The sequence below is a fragment of the Mus pahari genome, chromosome 7 (genome assembly GCF_900095145.1).
Source record: "Mus pahari chromosome 7, PAHARI_EIJ_v1.1, whole genome shotgun sequence".
In the NCBI taxonomy this organism is placed as follows: domain Eukaryota; kingdom Metazoa; phylum Chordata; class Mammalia; order Rodentia; family Muridae; genus Mus; species Mus pahari.
The window spans coordinates 87,031,074-87,036,908 of record NC_034596.1 but is presented as its reverse complement, the minus strand read 5'-3'; the positions used below and the strand labels follow the sequence as shown (position 1 = coordinate 87,036,908).

Here is a 5,835-nt window from a genome sequence, read left to right as displayed (position 1 = left end):
TTCTCGAGACAGGGTTTCTCTGTATAGCCCTGGCTGTCCTGGAACTCACTTTGTAGACCATCCTCAGGACCCTGCTTAGCCTCTGGTGGTTACTTGCTGCAGAGCCCAATCGAGATAAACATTCCGTTTTTTTTTTTTTTTTTTTTTTGGTTTTTCAAGACAATGTTCCTATTCTTATGGTGGTCCCCTTCCCTCCCTATACACGGCTTCTCTCCTCCACTGTGGGAGGCTAAGGACCAGCCTAAGTCCATCCCCTGCACTAGGCCATTTCCTGTTGTTTCAGGTGGTCTGAGGGCTCCTCCTTTAGGAGTATCCACATGTCCAAAGTGACATGCGCCGGAGCGGACTCTGAAATTACAAAAGTCCAGTGTTCACCACACTAGGTGTTCTGGACACAAAAGGAGCTCACACGGGTTAACCTAAAACAACATTTTCCTCCTGCTTTTTGGCAATAATTGCTTTCTATTTTAACCCTATAAATGCATGGCTTACTCGACCTCTTTCCTTTATCTTGATAGCCGGATATAATGCATTGGTAAATTTAAGTTCTAACGTACATGCAAGAAAATTTGGTGTTCCATGGAAAGACATGCAAGTGAGTAAAAGGCTGGAGTTGGATGGATCTCAAAACCAAAATTTCAGGACTGACTCTGGCAATCATTTTCTGAGCTAATTGGGTGAGTCTCTCACAGCTTTGATTTTGATTATTCCCACCCAAAATACAGACAAATAAATAAATAAACAAAGGACCAAACTTTTCATCTCCCATTTCAGGGATATTGTAAATAGTAATAACAATAACAATAATGAGATAACATCACGAAACTTAGAATACAGCCAGTACCTTCTAAGAATGAATGATTGGTCCCTTGTCATAGACATCGTGGTCGTCATCATCACCATCATCTTCATCACCATCATCATCCTCTGGACTCCACTTAGTACCTTAACTTTTTGTGTGTTGTACTACTGCCACCTACCGGCAGAGTGAGTGAATAGGAAGCAGTCTTAAACATTAGGGTTTACATTTGCTTCGATGGGTGTCCACTTGGAAGTGAAAAATGTGCACACTAAAAAAAAAAAAAAAAAAAAAAAAATCAAACAGAAATGATCACACTTGTTATACTTGGCAAGGAGGATTCAGCCCCAACCTTGAATAAATGGGGCAGAAATGAGCCCAAGGTCTAGATTAAGAGAAATTTTAACCAGGTGGTCTCATCCATTTTTTATTAGTCCAAATGTGTTTTGCATGTAACAAGCTATGCTCCTATTAACTCTCAGGCATAAAATGGAAACATTTAGGGCAAGCTGTGGACTGACTGTCAGATTTAGAGAAAGTATGACATTTTGAAACACCCAAGACAGAAAACTGGCTCTGCTGGCACCGGAAGCTGTCAGCAGCAACTGGTCAGTGGAATCGGGCAGAGGACATAGCTGGCCTTTGCTGGCACCGGAAGCTGTCAGCAGCAACTGGTCAGGGAATCGGACAGAGGACATGGCTGGCCATCCTTCGGAGTTCCCGACTCTGCCGTCACTCCCAGAGGATCTGCAATGTTTCCTCGCCAACTTGACAAAGAGACAAATAAATGCCCTTCGTCTTCTTTCAGGTCATTGTCAGAAACTTCTAGTCAGGGGCGAGAGAAACGAGCCATTTGTACATTTCCTTTCCATGCTGAATTTCTTCTGGAAGTGTGCCAAAATTCTTATAGAAGTCAGGAAGACTGATTGACCTACATCCAGGAAATGAAGTGATGGTTTCATTTAGGGCCCATAAGCGAAACCTGCCCATTTCGGTATGAATGTCTGTCCACGGAAAGTCAATGGAGCACCAACTCTAAGAACAACGAGGCAGAAACGTTTTTGTCAAGACCGCTAAACTCGGGTTTCCCTTCAAAAAGCAAGGAAAACTCAAGCCAGCCCACTGAAATACTCCTTTGTCACACTGTAACTTGGGACTTGATAATGATGGTGGGCAAGCATGGAGTGTGTCTGGATTTATGAGCCTTTGGAGTAAGAACTTGATATATTTTAATATACATTAAGCTATGAATAAATTTTCAATATGATGGAAGGTCTTAGGAAAATGAGAACTTATACCTAAGGAAAACTAGAAGGCAGAAATATAAACTGGAAACATCTATTTGGAAGACTGTTACACTCACCACTATACCACCACCACCACCCAGAACAGTCTATTGGAATTCATAACTTTCAATAGTACTCCCCAGCTTTACCTCTGACCTAAAAAGGGCAACTTCAAATTTTCCCAACATTCAAGTGTTATCCTGTGCAACCATTCCGTCAGTAGCTATTATGGCTGGAATCCATACTGCTCTCCCATTGGCTCATACGTTGAGTGCCTGATCCACAGCTTGTGGAGCCTTTCTGAAAACTGTGCACACTGTAGCAGATTGAGCCTGGATAGTAGAAGTCAGTAGGCGTGAGCCTATGAAGGTGATACCTGCTTCCCACCTACTTTGTCCATTTCCCAGTCTGTTGTAATGAAAAACCCAATTTCACATACTCCTGCCACCATGGATCAAGATGTTGTCAACTCTACCCCATCCGGGAATCCATCCCATCATCAGCCACCAAACCCAGATACTAATGCACATGCCAGCAAGATTCTGCTGAAGGGACCCTGATATAGCGGCCTCTTGTGAGGCTATGCCAGTGCCTGGCAAACACAGAAGTGGATGCTCACAGTCAGCTATTGGATGGAACACAGGGCCCCCANTGGAGGAGCTANAGAAAGTACCCAAGGAGTTGTAGGGGGCTGCAACCCTGTAGGTGCAACAACAATATGAACTAACCAGTACCCCCTGAGCTCGTGTCTCTAGCTGCGTATGTAGCAGAAGATGGCGTATTCAGCCATCACTGGGAAGAGAGGCCCCTTGGTCTTGTAAACTTTATATGACCCAGCACAGAGGAAGGCCAGGGCCAAGTAGTGGGAGGGGGGGTAGGGGAGCAGGGGCAGGGGGGTATAGGGAACTTTCGGGATAGCATTTGAAATGTAAATAAAGAAAATAATAATAAATAAATTTTAAAAAAAGATGCTGTCAACTGCCGAGCCTCCACAATCATGATGGACTGAGAGACCTGAAGTCATGAAACCAAAATAAGTAAACCCTTCCTTCTGTTCTCCATTAATTTATTCGTTTCTTTCCATCCCGGCAGTACCTCTCCTCCCAGCTCCACCCTCACAAATCCCTCCTCCCGTTATTCCTGCTTCTTCTCAGAGAAGAATTCCCCCCTTGGGTACCTGCCTGCCCTGGGACATCAAGTTTCATTAGGACTAAGTGCATCCTCTTCAGCTGGTACCTGACCAGGCAATCCTGCTAGGAGAAGGGGCTCAATGGCAGGCAACAGAGTCCGAGACAGTCCCCCACTCCAATTGTAAGAGGACCCACATGAAAACCAAGCTGAACATGTGCTACAAACGTGTAGCTCCAGCCTTTGCATGCCCTTTGGTTGGTGGTTCAGTCCCTGTGAGCCCGCCCCTACAGGACCAGGTTAGTTGACTCTCTAGGTCATCTTGTGATGTCTTTGACCTCTCCAGTTCAGTCCCATCCCCTGCTCTTCCACATGCCTCCCTGAGCTCCAGTTCAGTCCTATCCCCTGCTCTACCACACGCCTCCCTGAGCTCCGCCTGATGCTTGGCTGTGGGTCTCTACATCTGCTTTCATCCAGTGCTGAATGAAACCTCTTGGGAGACAATTAAACCCTTCCTTCCTAAGTTTTTCTGTCTGGTATTCCATCACAGCCATGCCCAGGCCTTCCAGATTGGTGAGTCTACAAGGACATTGATTTCCAGCTGAGTCTGATTAGGTTATCACAAAGTTTAAGATGGAAACAAAGTGGTGTGTATGGTGCAACTTAACTATACCTCAAAAAAAAATTCAGGAAAGGATCTATTGTTAATGTAAGAATAAGAATGGAAACAATTATAATAGTGTCAAAATTATCAATAAGAATAAACATGAGGGTGAGTCTTCCACGAGGCATGAAAAAAGATTTTAATTCACGCTCCTTATATTATGGTAATAAGTTTTATTCCAACTATAATACCTTGTTTACCATTGAGTCTTTTGTGTTTCCTCTGCCTATTACCCTATTATATTTAAAGCATTGTTGAAAACTTCTAGAGATATTTGTTCATAATGAAATCACAAAGGATTTTAAGGGTCTTGGAGTCCCCAATGTCCAGGTACTTGGAGAAATCCATTTTATTAAATGCATATGCTTTTTATCATGATCTACTAATAAGCAAATACTTAGAATGATGGTTATTCTTTGCGTCTCAAAGTCACTGATAGGTTCCTAACATCATAATGTAAAGCAAATATCGGGTAGTTAATTTAAAAAGCTTTCCTACATAGATAGCTTTAAGGTGCTAGAAACTCTTTTGTAGATATGCAGTAGAGCTACTATAAGAAGGTCTTCAAGCATTTGGCAGCTCTTCTCAGTAGGAATGGTGGATTCTACTTGGCCCAGGTAGGTGAGGATGCTGTCCTCATTTCTGCTCTCCAACTATAGGAAGACTCTGCTCTATATTTCTGTCTGAATCTCACTGTTTCTACAATACTTCAGTAGTTAGTCCTGTGTTTCTAGCTGTATCTGCTTCACTTTTCCTAATCTTATTAAACTGTCTATGACTCCCATTATGCTGTCTTCCTTGCAAAGATCTGACAATCCCTGCCTGCACTGATGCTGTAGCATGACTTGGGGTTTGCGGTGCCAATGTGTTCTTTGATTGCTTACCCATGTTCAAACCACTTTAAGCAGTACAAACATAAAACTAGGTTTACATTTAAGTGTGATCATGCAAAGATAAAACTTTAGTGATATTAAGTCTTTTAAGTCTTCAGCCTCTTTTATGAATAGAAACTGAGACAGAGAGCCAATTAAAAAAAAAAAAAACTAACTACATATTAAAACTTTTAAGCGTGTAACGACAAGTCACAGAAACACCAAGTAAATGATTGTATGGCATGGTTAACCATCTGATAGAAGCTAATTGGATGTTTCATAGATATTTTTACCCAGGAGTGATAGAAGTCTTGATAAAACTAAAATTAAAACTTTCTTCTCTCTCTCTCTCTCTCTCTCTCTCTCTCTCTCTCTCTCTCTCTCTCTCTCTTTTAATGTGCCCTAGGCATGAAACAGCTTTGGCCACCAAGCCAGGCATCAAGCTAGGATGAGCAAGGGACTGCCATCTGCTCTACCCCAGACTGATATAAGAAAAACACCACAAACAAGGTGCCTCTTTGCCCATTGCCAGGGGTGAAAACTTTCCTCTCTTGATAGGACAATGATGCGCCTGGTCCCGTCACTAGATGGGAAGTTTTGCCGTGGGCCTCTTGCTGAGTTATTTTTTTAAAAAAAGGTAGAAGTAGGATTCTCACTGAGCCAAAAATTTTCCCAGCCTGTGATTTCTTCAATTGTCACACATTTTCTTCCTTTATTTTCCTGTTTCTCACAAGGATTACTTTGGTTTTTTTTTTTAATAAAAAAAAAGTACTTTGTTTTAAATAACAATACAATTTCCATATTATATTATGTGTTTCATATCTTTTTTTATTTTAAGCACTTTTAAGTCCATTTTTAAGTGTGTGAGTGTTTTGCCTGCATGTTTGTCTGTGCACCACATGTGTGCCTGATGCTAACATGCCAGAAGAGTTTATTAAATCAGCTGAATCAAGAGTTACAGACACTTGTGAGCCACCAGATGGATGTTGTGAGTCAAACTCGGGTCCTCGAGAAGGGTTAGACAGTGCTCTGAAGAGCTGATCCACCTCTCTCAAATTTTACATATTAAAATCTAATCTCAAATTT

General features: G+C 42.0%; 1 non-coding gene across 1 annotated transcript; it reads right to left on the bottom strand.

The window, feature by feature from the left end:
• Positions 1-5,142: 5,142 nt before the first annotated feature.
• LOC115064454 lies at positions 5,143-5,286 on the bottom strand. Its single transcript, XR_003844305.1, has one exon. It is a non-coding gene; the product is annotated as a small nucleolar RNA SNORA48 (small nucleolar RNA).
• Positions 5,287-5,835: the final 549 nt, after the last annotated feature.